The sequence below is a fragment of the Branchiostoma lanceolatum genome, chromosome 2, assembly GCF_035083965.1.
Source record: "Branchiostoma lanceolatum isolate klBraLanc5 chromosome 2, klBraLanc5.hap2, whole genome shotgun sequence".
Taxonomy (NCBI): Eukaryota; Metazoa; Chordata; class Leptocardii; order Amphioxiformes; family Branchiostomatidae; genus Branchiostoma; species Branchiostoma lanceolatum.
Genome location: NC_089723.1, coordinates 13091953 through 13109823, shown reverse-complemented (window position 1 = coordinate 13109823; position 17871 = coordinate 13091953). Strand labels below are relative to the sequence as shown.

Below are 17871 nucleotides of genomic sequence, written 5' to 3'. Positions count from 1 at the left end.
GGCTAGCAGGTTGTAGTCCTTTAACCCAACCTCCTCCTCCAAGACTTTCTTAAGTGTCAGGTTCGGTCGTCCCCTTTGTCTCTTTGCATCAGGTTCCCAGAGGAGAACTTTGGCAGCCATCTCCTCATGACGTGCTACATGGCCAGCAAGGGCCAGTCTTCTTTTCTGAATTGTTCTAGAGATCGCGGGAAGTCCATTGTACAGTTTTTTTGTTTCCTATGCGACTCTGCCAGGGTACATTCAGAGCATAACGAAGCAGACGGGTGTAGTTACCATCCAGTTTCTTGGACAGAGACTTAGTTAGTGTCCATGAGTCTGAACCGTAAATCAAAATAGCCTCTACACATGCTTTAAATACTTTCTGCTTTGTGGTGTTTTGAATGGGGGCTTTCCATACCTTTGTTATGGCATGGCATGCACCCCAGGCTTGGCCAATACGAACATTGACATCATACACAGAGTTACTATAGCTGCCTAAGTACTTAAAGTCACTAACCCGTTCAATAGTGGACCCATCTTTGGCTAGTAAGGCCTGAGGGTGGTCACTTGGATTTATGTGCATCACTTTGGTTTTTGAGGAATTGAGATAGAGGCCAATTTCCTGAGTGGCACATTCCACCCTATATAGGAGGTCTTGTGCAGCTTGGATAGTGTCCTCGAGTAGACCAATATCGTCTGCGAAGTCCAAGTCTGAAATGACCGCTGCTGGGTGCCTGGAACTCCGTCTCTTTTGCAGCGTAAGGCCATCATCGGCGTTGATGGCCTTGCGGAGTGCATAATCCAGAACGATTATGAAAAGGAAAGTTTTGTTACAGGTTATTGTTATCTCCATGAAAAATAGACACATTGTTTTTGCCGTGTCTGTGTGTCTGCGTGTCTGTCTGTGTGTTTGTGTTTCCGGACTATTGTAGTCAGCATAACTAAAAAAAACCTGGATGGATTACGATGATATTTGGTATGTAACGTTAGGTGTTGGGGAGACAAAGTGATTCAGTCAATTTTGGTACTGCAGCATAACTTCCTTTTTTTAAAATCTTTTGACCTGGACGTTCTACATGTATGGTCTTGATTTTTTGGTAGCTTGCGATGTAAGGAAGAAGTGATGTAGGTTTGCCCCTAGCAGCTTGCTCTGGAATTGCAGGGGGCATTTTTCAGAATGTTCAGGAATAACAGAACAGAATAATCACGTATTTCCATTATATTTAGAGAATTGGACATAGTGCAGTGCACATCAGGCAAATTGTGAATTAATTTGCATAATTTATGAGATTTCCATAATTCAACTTACGTTAAGTGGTAAATAATCGGACTGTCACTATCACGACAGTTGAAGGTGTACTTTTCTACAACAGAAGTATCCGTTTTCCGATGTTCTTTTTACAATTAACTTCACGTATTTGTTAATTTTTTTTGCAGCACAATTTACAGTATGGCCGAAAACTAAAGAAAAGTGATGCGCGCGCGGATGTCATCCACATAATCAAATCAACGTGGCCTTAGAGAGGTTGGTGAAATAAAACTCTGTAGGTCTTATAGCTGAATGAATTATCCTTTCATCCCATACAAAGTTACTTTACTTTACTTTACTTTACAATAATATATTTATTGTATAACCTAGTACGTAATGTAAACCTAAGTTTTGGCTTTGCGTCGTCAACGATTTTAAATATAATTTAGTCTCGTGCATTTTTTACCTTCGGCGCTTTAATTTAGTTTTGTGAAATTTTTTGTTAATTTTGTTTCTTCTATGTTTTTAGCTTGGCGTTTTATGTATCTGTTTGGTGTGCTTTGTGAACGTTTGTAATGAACTCTGTGAACTTTTGTAATGAATACTGTTACCAGGGCTAACCCTTTGTTTTAGCCTTTGGCTAATTGGGTAGCCCTGGCTGTACTTTTTACAGTCAAATAAATCAAATCAAACTAGAGTTCCACGACCTCATACCTTCGCCAAATGATTTTAACCTTTATGACTGACGTATTAGGAGTGTTTCACATCAATAATAAATCATACCAGTTGATTGTATTAAAATATAACATGTCCAAAGTATGAGCTTAACAAATGATGAGCTCAACTAAGAAGGTTATGCTAATATTTATCATCAATTATGCAAATGAGGCCCTTATTAGCATAATTTGATTAGACGATGTTCACATTCACATAACTTCCCGGTGCCACAAAAAAAGTACGAAAATGTATGAAATTGCCATCATTTACAAGTGTGGAATTATAGAAGTTTGCAAATTAGCATATTTCATATCACATTTGCATATTTCTATCTGTCAACATTCGTCTCTTCCTCAGTTACAATTTGAATAGTCATATCATGGAACAAAGCGGATTTTTAAAAGTTTCCTCATTAATTATGCAAATTTGGATCTGTTTTGCATTATCGTCCAATCATACTAAGCATCACACAAGCTATCTACATACCAAAAATCATGACCATCCATAAAGGCCATCTTGTTATAGTATTTTCTCATTAATTATGCAAACGAGGTCTTCATTTGCATAGTTCATATCAATTGATATTTCTCTCTTCCTCAGTTACATATGTCACATGTTTCAGAGTCCTATGATGGAATTTGGCGGATGTATAAACTTTCCTCATTAATTATGCAAATTAGATACTGATTTTCATAAAAAGTATCTAATCTTGTACATCATCACTCAAGCTATCTACTTACCAAAAATCATGACCATCCATCAAGCCCTTCTTGAGTTATTCCCTTTCAAAGTCAGACGCAAAACCTGCTCCTGCAGTTCCAAAAAAGCCGCTAGGGGGCCCAAACCCATACCACTTACTCTCTGTCCAAAGATCTATCCTACCACTCAAAAATCAGTTCCATAGCATGTCCAGAACACGAGATATCAAAACAGGAAGTTCCGCTGCAGTACCGTAAGAAGCCGCTAGGTGGCCCAAAATCTGATCGTTTTTAGGTCTCATCATAAGCTACCAACATACCAAATACCAAGACGATCCATCAAGGCATTCTCGAGTTAAGCTGGTCCACTACACACAAACCCACCCACAAACGCTACCCTCTGCATAACCTTCTCGGCGAAGGTAATAAATCAAAATGTGCAGTCTCCAATCGAAACCCTGATCGAACCCCAGAACAAAGTGGGGTGTGCCCCCTTAAGGGTCTGTGAGGTTAGGGACTATCTGGAGGATGGGTGACAGGAACCATTCATTTTACACGACGTTAGAGGTTTTGGAAGGAGAGAGCACCTATTTCCATTACGTAAATTTAGAAGAGGGCAGAGAGGGTCCATCTTACACGAAGTTGAGGGTCTTGAAAGGAAGGGAACAGCTATTTCAGTGGGGGATGGGGACCATTCATCTCATATGACGTTGAGGGTCTGAAAAGAGTGCACCGTTCGTTTCACATGAACTTTAAGGAATGGGAAAGAGTTCATTGTCAAGAGCTTTCCATTTGGAATGGGGCAAAAGGTCCTGGAAAGGTGGGACTATTGATTTCACATTGGGTAAGTCACCTTTTATAGTTGTCTGGGTTGTGAGGGACCATCCATTTTACAAGGGGTCAAGAGCCTTGGAAAAGAGGGACCATTCATATCATGTCACCTTCAGTTAACGGTCAGTGTAGAGAGGGGCCTTCCCTTTCACATGGGATGAAGTATCTGGAAAGGGACGGATCATCCTGATTTTACATGGGGTTTAGGTTCTGGGAAAGTAAAGGGACTATCCATTTCACACGGAGCAAGCGTCTCGGAAGGAAGGGAGGGACCATCTATTTTACATAGACTATAGAGTCTGGAAGAGAGGGACCATGCATTCAAGGTCAGGTTGGAGAGAGAGGGAAATCCATTTCACATCAGAGGGAGGATATGAGAAGAGGGAACATCCATTTCATGCCATTTTGAGGTTGGAGAGGGAGAGAGCATTTTTTTTCAACATCAAATTTGAAATATAAACTATACATCTGGTTTTAAACAGTTTATTTGATAGCAATTGTTGACAAAACAGAGAAATGCAAAGTGTACAATGTACAAAAAGGCACAAATTGCACTACAACTGAAACAATTACAATCAAAACAGAGGAAGAAGACGTTTTATCTCAAAGCTAGTGTATTTTGGTTTCCAGGACAATTAAGGTGGCCAGTCTTATACTAGAAAAGCCACACATAATACACGCACTATAAAGGCTAGTTGAGAACAAAAGACCTTTTCCCAAGAAGCAAATCGATTTGAAGCATTTTACATTAAATGGCGTCAGATCTCACTCTAGATGCCATAGCAGCACGGTACATAATTTGACTACCGGTGCTTACAGTACTCAACATAGACCCAAGCTGTGTCATTAACAAGAATTTCAGCTACAGATTGCTGGGGGCATGACAGGAAGTTAACTTGATTTGTTATTGTCATTTCAGTTCTAGGTTCAACCTAGAAATGTACAATCCCCTCTGTCTACCTGAAGCATTACCAGCCGAGAGAATCATGATCTCTTGACGGATGGCAAGGTGTTGAGTCCATTTTGATGACACCCTGAGTGATGTTGCTGGTGAGGGGTCGAGACATCTTGAAAGCAGCGACTACTCCTGCACACAAGACTCCAGCCTGTTTCTACATTATACAAACCCGATATATTGCCAATTCGGTTCCTGTGGCTATGTCGATGGCCGGGATCACATTCGAAGAAACCGCAAAGTTCAGTGTTTCAGAGCTTGGGGATTTCCCTGGTTCTGTTAGCCCATAACTACTCAGGCTCTCCAACCACCTGCCTTCCTTCCTGGCCCTGTGCCATAGTCTTGGTTCGGGACTCCAAGATACGACACAAGGCAAATTATGTCCTGGTCTAGGTCCCCGGCAACCACCAACCAGTCTACATAAACAGAAAGGACAACAGATGGTAGAAGAACCCAAACAGTAATAAGCCAACAGAACCAGGAAAGTCCCCGTTCTCTGAATCATTGAACTTCACAGCCACCCCGAATACAATCTCAGCCATAAACACAGTCACAGAGACTGAACCAACAACGTACCGAGCATGCACAACACAGAAACGGGCTGAAGCCTTGCGTGAAAAAGTAGCCACCACTCACAAAATGCCCTGACCCCCTACCAGCAATGGCACTCAGGATATCAACAAAACACACATCAAACACCCTATCATCAACCAAGAGATTGTAATCATCCCTGCCGACAACGCCTCAGGTACACAAAGGGAATCGTACGTTCAGTTAACGCTATGAATGCAACATCACAAATCATTAACTTCCCATCATGCCAATGACAAGTGAGTCCCAGCAAAATTCTGCAATGAAGCAAACACTTAACAATTCCAGGCCCTCTGGCAGGGCGTACACACGAGCACTGGTCTTTCTGGGCGTCACAGCGAAGATGGCGTACTTGGCTTTGGATGACAGCCTCTCATCCAGAAGTCCCTGGGGATGGCCATGGACATCGGTGTAGTTGATCTGGGGTTAATGGCATCAATAAGTTCCTGATGAAGCTGCAGAGAGTTGTCAGCTTCTTGTAACTGCAAGAAAGTGGAAAACAATGAATTAGGATGAGGCAGACTAAAATCTTCTTGCTTTGAATATTTTGAACAAGGCAGAAAGATGCCTTATGTCTGTCAGGAGTGGAAATGGTGACAAATCAGGGAGAAGAAGTTAATGAAATACTATAATGCTCGCTACATAAATTGTTGATTATTGGTCTCAACTGGTCAAAGTGGATGATACTGGCAAAAGTAAACTGTTCAACATTAGTGATAATGGCCTGAACTTGTCAAAAATAGTAGTCTGGGTCGGGTTGGAGTAAACTGTACAGGATCTACTCACAGGTGTTAATCAAACAGTCTCATTTTCTTGTAAATTCCTCCAGTCCCTTCAGTTTCAGCAGCAGGTCCACTGGTATGTGCTGTATGTGTCAGCTGCCTCACGCCTAAACTGTTCATCCAGTCCTAAGTTGGAAAAGAAAAATACAATGTATTAGGACATTTGAATAAAAGTCGGGAAATTTCCAAGCACATATTTCGTTTACCGGGAAATGTCCATGGTTCATAAATAGAGAGTAAAGCGCTGCGAAACCAAAGATAACTGGGTATCCTGAAGGTAGTGAGTTCAATTATCAACCTTGCTGTCTGTCTCACCTTAAGAAAAGAGCAACAGTTCTTGTAGATAAGCCGGTAGATTTGCTTGACACCTCCTTGGCGTCGTGATGTACTGGATGCTATCAAATAGCATCTTCAGCGATGGTGGTGTTTGGCACAAGGTCCCTTACCCAGCCCCGAAGTAGCACGTCCGGACATTTCTGCGATATCGGCACAAGACAGACATGCATCCGTTGACAAAAAAAAACACCATAATATTCATATCTTACATTCAATTCACAATCAGATAAGCAAGTAAGATAAAAGGACTTTTCTAGCAAGCATTATTCGGGTCGAGAAATTTAAAAGATTCTATCAATTTAAACTTGCCAACACAAAGGAATAAATCATTCATTGACAAAGACTTGTCCTTTAATAAAAAATCTGGGTTGTGTCAGCAATTTTAGAACCTGAGTCTAATCTATCTATTCACACAATAAGGTACAATACCTTACCATCTATCTGTAAAAGCCCCATATGTCGATCAGCTCACTTTATTCACGTGTCTCTTCTAGTCCTAAGTTGTGAAGAGAAAAAGATAGAATGCATTAGGAAAATTCATATGAACGTCAGGAAGTTTGTTAGTTCTTGGTTCATTCACCTAATTTTCCATGGTACACATTAAAGTGAAAATTTAAGACGCTCCAAAATCAAAGACGCTATAGTACTCATTATAAAAGAAACGCCGGGTTAGTTTCTAGTCCTAGCTTATATAACTTAAATATTACTACTTCATGGACGATTATCTAGTCAAGTACAACAAAAAGGCACTGGATCACCCCCACAAATCAATGTGACAGTCAGCTGACCTCACCTTTTAGAACAAACACCACACGTCATCGAAGATGGTCTCTGTGACGTCTTGGTACTGCTCTGGAAGTTGTCTTCGCCGGGTTTGTTGCAAAGCCCCCGTTGTGGTGATGCTTGATAACTGGTGATATGGCGAGAGGGAACATCAATTTCATATGCCAGTTTGAGGGTGAAAACATCCATTTTCTTTAAATCTGATGTGTAATATAGATTATACATGGTTTACTTGAAAGCAATTATTGACCAAATGGAGGAATGCAAAGTATACAATGTTTTACAAAAAGGCACATATCACACTAGAATTAAGTCTAAGCTTTGAAAAATGATAAACGAAAATGCTTACTTAAAGCTAAAATGCTAACTAATGCTAACTAAGCTTAAATGCGATCGATAAAAGCTGAAAACGTATGTAGTAAATGTTGATGTCAATACATGGTACAGAGGTAGCATTTAATTTTTTTAGACTAATGACTTCAAGTCTTTAAGAAAGTTATTATGCATCGTAAGGCTAAGGAATCGGTCAGATAGATGTTAATATGTTTGTGTAAGTGTGTGTGCGTGCGTGCATGTTAGTATGTCAATGTGTTAGTCTATGTGTGTGTGTGTTCCAACGTCAGCCTATGCCTTAATATAAGTAGCCGAAATTTTATAAGGGTCAGAAGGCTCTACACCATGAACTGACAATATCAACATCTACTAGATTAAAAAAGATGCAAAAAAAAAGATGAGACAAAAATAAAACTTGACACTGGCTAACACATAGTAAGCTTAACTACATAGGATTGCTGTAAAATTGTACACCTTGCATTCCATAAAAGTTGATTATCAAAAAACCGATTACTGGGGGCATGCAGGAAGTTGATTTGATTTGTGATTGTCATTTTAGTTCTAGGTTCAACTTGAAGCATTATCAGCCGAGAGAATCATAATCTCTTGACGGATGGCAAGATGTTGAGTCCATTTTGATGACACCCTGAGTTATGCTGCTGATGAGGGGTCGAGACATCTCGAGAGCAACGACTACTCCTGCACAGCGGACCCCAGCCTGTTTCTGCGTTATACAAACCCGATATATTGCTAATTCGGTTCCTGTGGCTATGTCGATGGCCGGGATTACATCCGAAGAAACCGCAAAATTTAGTGTTTCAGAGATCAGGGATTTCCCATGTTCTATCAGCTCACAACTACTCAGGCTCTCCAACCACCTGCCTTCCTTCCTGGCCCTGTGCCATATCTTGGTTCGGGACTCCAAGATACGACACAAGGCAAATTATGTCCTGGTCTAGGTCCCCGGCAACCACCAACCAGTCTACATAAACAGAAAGGACAACAGATGGCAGAAGAACCCAAGCAGTCATAAGCCAACAGAACCAGGAAAGTCCCCGTTCTCTGACTCATTGAACTTCACAGCCACCCCGAATACAATCTCAGCCATAAACACAGTCACAGAGACTGAACCAACAACACAACGGGCATGCACACCACAGAAACGGGCTGAAGCCTTGCGTGAAAAAGTAGCCACCACTCACAAAATACACCGACCCCCTACCAGCAACAATACCCCGGATGTCAACAAAATGCACATCAAACACCCTACCATCAACCAATCAAAACGATAATGATGCAAACACTTATCATAATCCAGATCCTCTGGCAGGGCGTGCACACGAGCACTGGTCTTTCTGGGCATCGCAGTGAAGATGGCGTACTTGGCTTTGGATGACAGCCGCTCACCCAGAATTAGTCCCACCATGAACATCGGTGTAGTTGATCTGGGCTTGATGGCATCAATAAGATCCTGGAAGATGCTGAGTCATGTCAGCTTCTTGTAACTGCAAGAAAGTGAAAAACAATCAATTAGGATGAGGCAGGGTATCGTCGTTTTTCTTTGAATATTTTGAACAAGGAAAAAAGATGCTTTAAGTCTGTCATGAGTGGAAAAGATGACAGAGCACAGGCCATATAGAATATGGTAACTATGTCATCTTTATTGGTCAAATAAACTGTTACCTGCAAAGTTGAACTGTTCAACGTGAGTGACACTGGCCTGAACTTGATAAACTTAACTGAAAAATAGTAGTTTGGGGTACGTTGTACAGGATCTACTCACCGGTGTTCATCCAACAGTCTCCTTGTCTTGTGAATTCCTCACATCCCTTTAGTTTCTGCTGAAACACAAGAGGCGAGTAGTACAGACTTCTGGCTCCCACTGTTACACTGCAGCAGGGACAGGGTATGTGCACGTATCAGCTGCCTCACACCTAAACTGTTCATCCAGTCCTTAAGTTGGAAAAGAAAAAAGATAATGTATTAGAACGTTTGATTAGAAGTCAGGAAGTTTTCAAGAACACATTTCGTTTACCGGAATGTCTCCGTGCGATTCATTATAAAATATAAAGAAAAAGCCAATTCGTAGATTCACATACACGTGTGGAGTGGCAAAGTTGCAAAGACAAGCCGTAAAGAAACCCCGCCTGGGCATTGTTATGCAAATCGAGACAATGGTCTAGACATAACCGTAAATACAAACCAGGGGTCTTCACCTCTGACACTGCACATTCCTCTTCGAATCTACGAATGGGCTTATTCACAATCAGATAAGTAAGCAAAAGACAAAGACTTTTCCAGTATGCAATTTATTTGATTAGAAGGCAGTAAGTTTTCTAGCGCACATTTCGTTTACCGGGAAATGTCCGTGCGGTTCATTATAAAGAAAAAAAAATGATAAAAAAGCCCATTCGTAGATTCGAATACGCATGTGCAGTGTCGAATTTGAAGAACCGGAGACGTAAAAAAAAAACAGTCTGGGCAGTGTTATGCAAATCGAGACAATGGACTGTAATACAAGCTAGGGGCCTTCACCCTGACACTGCATATGCATCCTCGAATATACGAATGGGCGTATTCACAATCAGATAAGCAAGTAAAAGACAAAGACTTTCTAGTATGCGTTGTCCAGGTCCCAAAAGTACAACAATCTGTAACCCTAAGCTTGCCAACACAAAGGAAAGAATTACCTTTTATAGAACCGCATGTCCTCGGCTGGCTGAGATTTTTTCTCCCGGCGTTGCGGTGACGCTAAAATCCCAGCTAGATGCCGTGTACCAACATGTCGGCTCACGGTGTTGACGGCAGCAGAAGCCTAAAGTCTTTCCCTGGTGAGAGAAAAGCTGTAAGTGACGCACTGACCTCCAGCCTGGCCAGGTGAAGCCTTTCTGCACACGGACCTTGGAAAAATACTGATCTGTGATTCGTCCCGGAGAAGAGAAATGTGGCTTGCCATTAGTCACAAGAATGTACTTTTTCCATTGGTTGATATGATTGATCTCATTACAGAGTCTGTCCCTCATTGGCTATCTATGCTGATGATATAATTCAAGTAACGTGACCAACAAACGCATGACCTCTGATAGCGATTGAGAACGGTACTGCAACGATCTGTCCGAAAAGGCCTGCGCACCGGTGATTCCATCACGAAGGACCACTTCGCGACTTTAGAACCACCGTGAAGTTTCTCCTTGCCGCGAAATTAAATCACCGCAAATTTAAATGCATTTAGTACTGTGTATAAAAAGAAAATATACTTAACTAGAGTTCCACGAACACATTATCTTCGCCAAATAATCCAGGCTTATTATGGATAGTGATTGATATTTATTTACATCTTTAAATATCACCCCCTGAAAATTTGATCATACACCATGCCGTTTGGAAGTTATGAGGAGGGGAGTCTAGATAGGGTTAAAATCATTTGGTGGTACAGGACTAGTATACAATGTAAGTGGTCATGAAAAAATCTGAGTATATTGATATCATATGGGCCCTTAAAGGTTTGAAATTGCAGTGTCGTAAGTTGAAAGTGATGACGAAATGGTACAGTCAATATATATGAATAGACTAAATCGTTATTCCATATCATACACATTTTGAAAGACATTGATAGTAAATGTGACTTTTCCGTACCTAGCAGTGGTGTAGTTTTGGAGCAGTGTACTCTCCAAGCAGAGCAGTGTGTCCGGCTAGTTTTTGATGTGTTTTTAGGTGTTCTTGTCGGGCTTTCTATTTTGTCCCATTTTCGTTATGTCGCCAACGTGCTTTGGACAAAAATGCCTAAACTAAACATGTGAAAAAACAGCCGGACCCACACCTCTGCTTGGAGAGCAGTGCTGTGCTCTATTTGTTTATTTGACCTACTTTTCCCAGGCCATCTGTTTATAAGACCTGTTTTCGGGGACACCGTCACATGTTTCAGAGTCCCAATATGAAATGCAGCAAACGTTCCTTACTAATTATGCCAATTAGATCCTGATTTGCATAATTAGTCGTTGATTATGTAAAGCACCATCTGAGCTATCTAACTACCAAACGTCACGAGGATCTGTCGACCAATTCTCAAGTTATTCATGTCCGAAGGTCAAACAAAAACACCCACTGCAGTTCCAAACAAGCCGCTAGGGGGCCCAAACTTGCACAACTTACTTCCTGAGGCATGAACTGTCTACCACACAAAAACCATGACCATAGCACTTCCAGAAAATATGCCCTAAAATTTTGAAGCTCGACTGCAGTACCTCAGGTACCCGCTAGAAGGCCCATTATCGAACTTGACCTTCCTCTCTGTAAACCCTACGTACCCACTAAATATCATACAGATTCATCATCAGCTTCTCGAGTTATGCTGGCGACATACAAATTCACATCCACACAAAGCCCGCTGCAGTACCGACGGAAAATGCCAGGGGTACCATTTTTGAACTTGACCTCCGTTTTCACAACATCTACACACCTGCAAAAAATCATGAAGATCCAATAACGTTTCCATCACTTTTTTCGCCTACATACAAGCACAAAAAAATGCAAAGTCCGCTGCAGTACTGTTGAAAAACGCAAGGTGAACCATTTTTGAACTTGACCTTCCTTTGCACAACCACTACACACCTACCAAAAATCATAAACATTCATTGAAGCTTTCTTAAGTTATGCCCCTGACATACATACGGACCCACCCAACAGATTTTTCAACCGAAAACATAATCTTCTCCGAGTACAAGTACTCGGCGAAGATAACAAGACTTCCAGGACCTTATACCTTTGCCAAATGATTTAACCTTTTCGACGGATGTATTATGAGTGTTTCTCATTTATTATGCAAATAAGGCCATCATTCGCATAAACACATACATAAATGTAAATAATAAAGCATATTGTTCCTACCAAAGTAAGAAATATCCTGTCCCTTGTACATTTGTAATCAACACATAGCAGTAAAACCGATTTGGAGTTCACAAATTGTCTCGACTGTACATGAATTGTGCACCCTGTGATATTGGACTCTTATCCGCTATGACGTCCTTACATCTTTTTAGATCTTGTTCAGTAAAGGAAAAAGAAAAGTTCGTTGCGTCTGAAGCTTAGCTTAACATTTGCCCGTGAAACTGTTGTGTTACGCCTACAGGTGAATATACTGGCTGAACAATACAGACTGATTCAGAAGTCGACAAACAACTCTCCTTGTGTAGGGCGTGTTATTTATTTTTGCTACCTAGAAATCTTACCGTTTGCATCATGCAGAGAGGGCAGCAGCAGTCCCAGACTGGTGACACTGAAGGTAGCACATTTTAGATTCACCCTTTATCTATCTTTGGAACGATTAGACAATGGTAACGGTTTAAATCATATATATGTTTTTCGCTTTCCCTGTGCCTTTTTTCCTTCCTTGTAAAGGTAGATCTACACCGTAAGCTAGGAATCTAATTTTACATACAGGAGAACAGTGCAATATTGGAAGATAGGTTAGCAAGCCATTTTGTACCGCTGCAGACAAAGACCAAATTTAAACTGACGGTAGATTTTATGAAAACACAAAAATTGATGCGATATGAAGGAAAATGCTGAAAATAGACACGAAAATTCGGAAATTGTTAAAGTGATCTTTGAGGTTAAGAAACACCTGAACACCCTGAGGCAGCGTAGAAACAAGTAACAAAGATATAGATCCTAATTTGTTGTTATTTCAGATGTCGTATATTGTCTTGTTTAACAATATTCGACATATTTGTTGCAGGGATCTCCCCAGAGATATAGAGCAGGATAGGGGGGGTCAAGCATGTAAGATGCTTGTCGTGAGGGGGGGGGGGGTCTGTTGATTTTCAAAACACGAATGGAAGTCATTTCCTGCAGCTTCAGCTTTACGTCTTGTCGACAATTTATGAAATCTTGAGTTTTGAGCAAAATTACTGGCCCAGGGGGAAAATTGGAAGAAACACCCTAACTCTGAAAATCAAGAGGATGGAGCTGAGATGAGAACAGGATGAAGGATTTTTAAGGAGATCCCTGACTTCATGTTACGCTTGTTTAGTTTACCATTTACAGCATTGTCGCAAATCTTTAATAAGTAGTTCCATGGGGCATAATTGACTGATGGAATGGCTGCTCCTACGCTGATGTGCCCATAATTTACCTGGTGTCGCCTAAGATACCTCATCAGTACTTGTTGCCATGTTGAGATTAGCTCAACCTTAAAAATTATTAAAACAATATGTTCAAAAATCTGAACACAAACGAAATGATAAATCATGGATTGAGGCGGATTTTGCATGTAGGACATCACGAAATCGCCGGCATACGCACCAAGGCGCGTGGGGCCGAAGCGGGCCCTTGTCCGTGGACGCGGTGCTTACGCGTGCGTCGTGTCGTCTCGGGGTCGTGTCCTACATGGAACATCCGCCCGGATTGAATAGTGGCACCTTCCTAAGGATAAACTATAAAATATCATATAAAAATGTTGTGTTCTTGTTTGCAAATTGCAGATGTCAAATTTTCATAGAGCATGTCAGCTTATAGTGCAAACAATATTTTCATTTATGTCATATCATGCCTGGCCGGAATAACGTTGGGTACGGGAGTCCCGGACCGGTCTTTATTTACCGTATTGCCCATTCTTTGAAGTCGTATTGCAAGTACGGGTTTCCATCGAATGATTCCAATGCGCTTAACGTGCGCCGGTTGCGCCCCTGTCGAAGATTCCTATATCGGATTTGCATGTTGCACTCAATGTTGTTAATTTTTTTTCGATTCGAGGCCACAAAATTCTCTCAACTTCGGGCGCATTCCACATTGAAATGTGTGCTTTTTCGGGTGGGTATGACCTGAATAAAATATAACACGGTGTCCGCATTATACCCGAGCTCGGTCACGGCCCTCCACAGCGAGTCGGATCGCCCTTCGGCCGTTGGGTGATCCGACCAGCGGTCGGGCTTGTACCCTCGGACAATACAGCATACACCTTGTTGTTTTCTGTGTATATCTGACATCGTTTCCCCCCAGACACGATAAATATGCAGGAGTCCCAGACTGATTGGACGTACCTTGCCCACATGTCTGCAACAAAGCCAAACTCTCTTTACGTTCCAGGAGCAGGTAAGCATTTTACAGAATCTTTCAAGTCTTAACCATGTTTGCGTGTTTTATGCATTTATTTCCAATTTATTTGATTTCCTAATCTAGTCATTAGCCCTTGACTTTTTCTGCGCTGCTGTGTCAAAGTTCCTTTCACATTTGGTGCATCTCGCTATGGTATGACGTGTTCAGTTGGGAAATACCCACAACCCACATATATATACGGAACACGCATAAAGGCATTGTATGTGCAACCCATGGGCACAGCAGGACACCTTTAGAGAGAAGAAAATAACGATAGCAATGCCTTATATACATTCCAATGGGCCTTTGAGACGAGCCAGGCTCGGGTTGGGCTCTGAAGTCGCGGGAACCCCGTCTTATTTTCTGTTTTTAAAATGTAGGTATAGCCGCTTGCCTATATTGCATACTTCAAAGCGAAGAATAAAGGTTTGCCTGCAAGGTACTACAAGAGCCTGGTGAAATAAAAAGGAGTCTTTGACCTTAATCTCTACCAATGATAGCTTTACTTTTAACAATGTAATTCCAACGGGTGCTCTAAGACCGCCAGATTGAAAACGGTGCTATTGATGTTGTTTCGAGAACGTCTTGAACACCTGGATATCTGAAGGAGACTGATACCTCGGGAATGAAAAATTAAGATTCACTTTATAATGGAAGCTCATCTGTGTTGGTAGTAATCATAATACGGTTAATCTCGCGAGTTTCCGTTCGGAAGTGACTGGTCATTATTAACTCTGAAGATGGCGACAGTGGTTGTCAAAAATTTGATCATGTGAATACCTTAGTGTTGGAAAGTTTAGCATTGCATTCTAGTATTCACTTGTATCATTCGAGTGATGTGACTGTCTAAGAACACCTGTTGGATTAAGAAGCCTTAGGGTTGATGTTAGATAAGACGTAGATCCTCCTATGAAATTCAAGTGTTTTTTTCTAATGTGGCGTTTTCTTTATGTCGCCAACCTACACGTAAAGAAAACGAGACAAAATAGAAAGCCAGACAAAAACTCCTAAAAACACGTCCAAAACCAGCCGGTCCCATACCTCTGTTTGGAGAGTAGTTTTCTTGGTAGCCGACAGAATCATGAGAGCTGGCGCACAATAAGAGGCGACTGTTGTTCTACAGGTAAAAAAGGAAGCTATGATGTGCACAATGGTGGCAAGAAGAAGAAATGCTGCAAAATACGCAAAAAGCTGTTGAAAGTCATCGTCCTTGTGTTCAACGTGACCATGGCCATCCTGCTGGCGTATTTTGCAGGTCAGAATTAAGAAGTTGAAGTAATTGTTGTGTATGTGTTACACTTCTGTACGTTTGGGACCACACTGTGATGTCATTCCCTGTGCACATGTGACTGTATATTATATGTAAATACTTTGCGTTTGGGAATGCATCTATAAGCAGCGACACCTGTGCTACATTGTAATGTGAACCAGTCAGAATTGCCTTGCAGAAGGTGACAGATGGTCACCGAAACGTCGGTGGAATAAATCTCTTGGTTGTGTAAAAAGCGTATTTTTATTCAGTAACTTACCAACCTGATGAAACTATTCACAGAAGTTGAAGTTGTTATGGTTGATATTTGTAGAGTTGTATACATAATTAGTTGGCGATTATGTTTCGGTTTTTCCCTTATATTATAATATATTTACGTGTTTTGTTCTGCATTTCCAGCTAAAGTCGCCACTCTTTCCGGCGAGGTGTCAAAGCTTACTAAAAAATTAAATGAACGAGACACCCAACTGGAAAGTGAGCAATACATTGGAATACTACTATTACATGTGCTTAATTATTTTACCATTATTATCATATATACAACCTTATGGCGTTTGTTTAGTTTTGCATGGCAATTACATTATTTACCGATGTACCAATGGCGAATAAAATAATTTAGAACTATGTGCATCATTTCGTTGGTGGTTATGGAATTTATCGCTTGTCCAATGAATTCAAATTGGTAATCTTGCTTAGCTGGATACCAACTGTACATGTATTTTACAGAAAAGTCTGCGTTCCCTACGTCATCTTCCTCTATGGGGCAGATGGGGACACCTAACTCTGCACGTAGTCCTGGATCAGGGATGAATGGGGGGCTGCATGGGTCTACAAGTCAACCTGGAAATCCCGAAGAAGGGTACACTCCAAGCAGAGGTAAGTGGAGAAAGATTGTGACCTTCTTATCCTCTGCCCCATTTTTTGTCGGCCATATCCACTATCCAAGCAGAGGTAAGTGGAGAAAGATCGTAACCCTTTTGTCCTCAAAATCTGCCCCTTTTATATTATCGGCCACGTCCACTATCCAAGCAGAGGTAAGTTGAGAAAGATCGTGACCTTTTTGTCCTCTGCCCCGTTTTTTTTTGTCGGCCATGTTTACTATCCAAGCAAAGTTAAGTGGAGAAAGATTGTTACCTTAAAAGTTTGTATCCTCTACCCCGTTTATCCTCTGCCCCGTTTTTAGTCGGCCATGTTTACTATCCAAGCAGAGGTCAGTGGAGAAAGATTGTGACATTTTTATCCTCTGCCCCGTTTTTAGTCGGCCATGTTCACTATCCAAGCAGAAAAGTGGAGAAAGATTGTGACTTTTTTATCCTCTGCCCCGTTTTTAGTTGCCCACATCCACTATCGAAGTAGAGGTAAGTGGAAAAGGATTTTTGTCGGCCACGTCCACTATCCAAGCAGAGGTAAGTAGAGAAAGATCGTGACCTTATTATCCTCTGCCCCGTTTGATAGTAGGCCACATCCACTATCCAAGTAGAGGTAAGTGGAGTAAGGTCGTGACCTTTTTATCCTCTGCTCCGTTTTTTTGTCGGCCATGTTCACTTTCCAAGCAGAGGTAAGTGGAGAAAGATTGTGACCTTTTTGTGCTCAAAATCTGCCCCTTTTTTATTATCGGCCACGTCCACTATCCAAGCAGAGGTAAGTTGAGAAAGATCGTGACCTTTTTATCCTCTGCCCCGTTTTTTTTTGTCGGCCATGTCCACTTTCCAAGCAGAGGTAAGTGGAGAAAGATTTTTGTCGGCCACGTCCACTATCCAAGCAGAGGTAAGTAGAGAAAGATCGTGACCTTATTATCCTCTGCCCCGTTTTTAGTCGGCCACATCCACTATCCAAGTAGAGGTAAGTGGAGTAAGGTCGTGACCTTTTTATCCTCTGCTCCGTTTTTTTGTCGGCCACGTCCACTATCCAAGCAGAGGTAAGCGGAGAAAGATCGTGACCTTTTTATCCTCTGCCCCGTTTTTTTTTTTGTCGGCCATGTCCACTTTCCAAGCAGAGGTAAGTGGAGAAAGATCGTGACCTTTTTGTGCTCAAAAGCTGCCCCTTTTTTATTATCGGCCACGTCCACTATCCAAGCAGAGGTAAGTGGAGAAATATCGTGACCTTTTTATCCTCTGCCCCGTTTTTTTTGTCGGCCATGTTTACTATCCAAGCAAAGGTAAGTGGAGAAAGATTGTGACCTTTGTATCCTCTGCCCCGTTTTTTTTTGTCGGCCACGTCCACTGTCCAAGCAGAGGTAAGTGGAGAAAGAT

General features: G+C 41.5%; 1 long non-coding RNA gene across 1 annotated transcript; it reads right to left on the bottom strand.

The window, feature by feature from the left end:
• Nucleotides 1-3943: 3943 nt before the first annotated feature.
• Nucleotides 3944-10082, bottom strand: LOC136427527 (uncharacterized). Its single transcript, XR_010754452.1, has 7 exons — nucleotides 9945-10082; nucleotides 9038-9207; nucleotides 6932-8759; nucleotides 6573-6634; nucleotides 6118-6278; nucleotides 5807-5928; nucleotides 3944-5502 (listed from the first exon to the last, which is right to left on the bottom strand). It is a non-coding gene; the product is annotated as an uncharacterized lncRNA (long non-coding RNA).
• Nucleotides 10083-17871: the final 7789 nt, after the last annotated feature.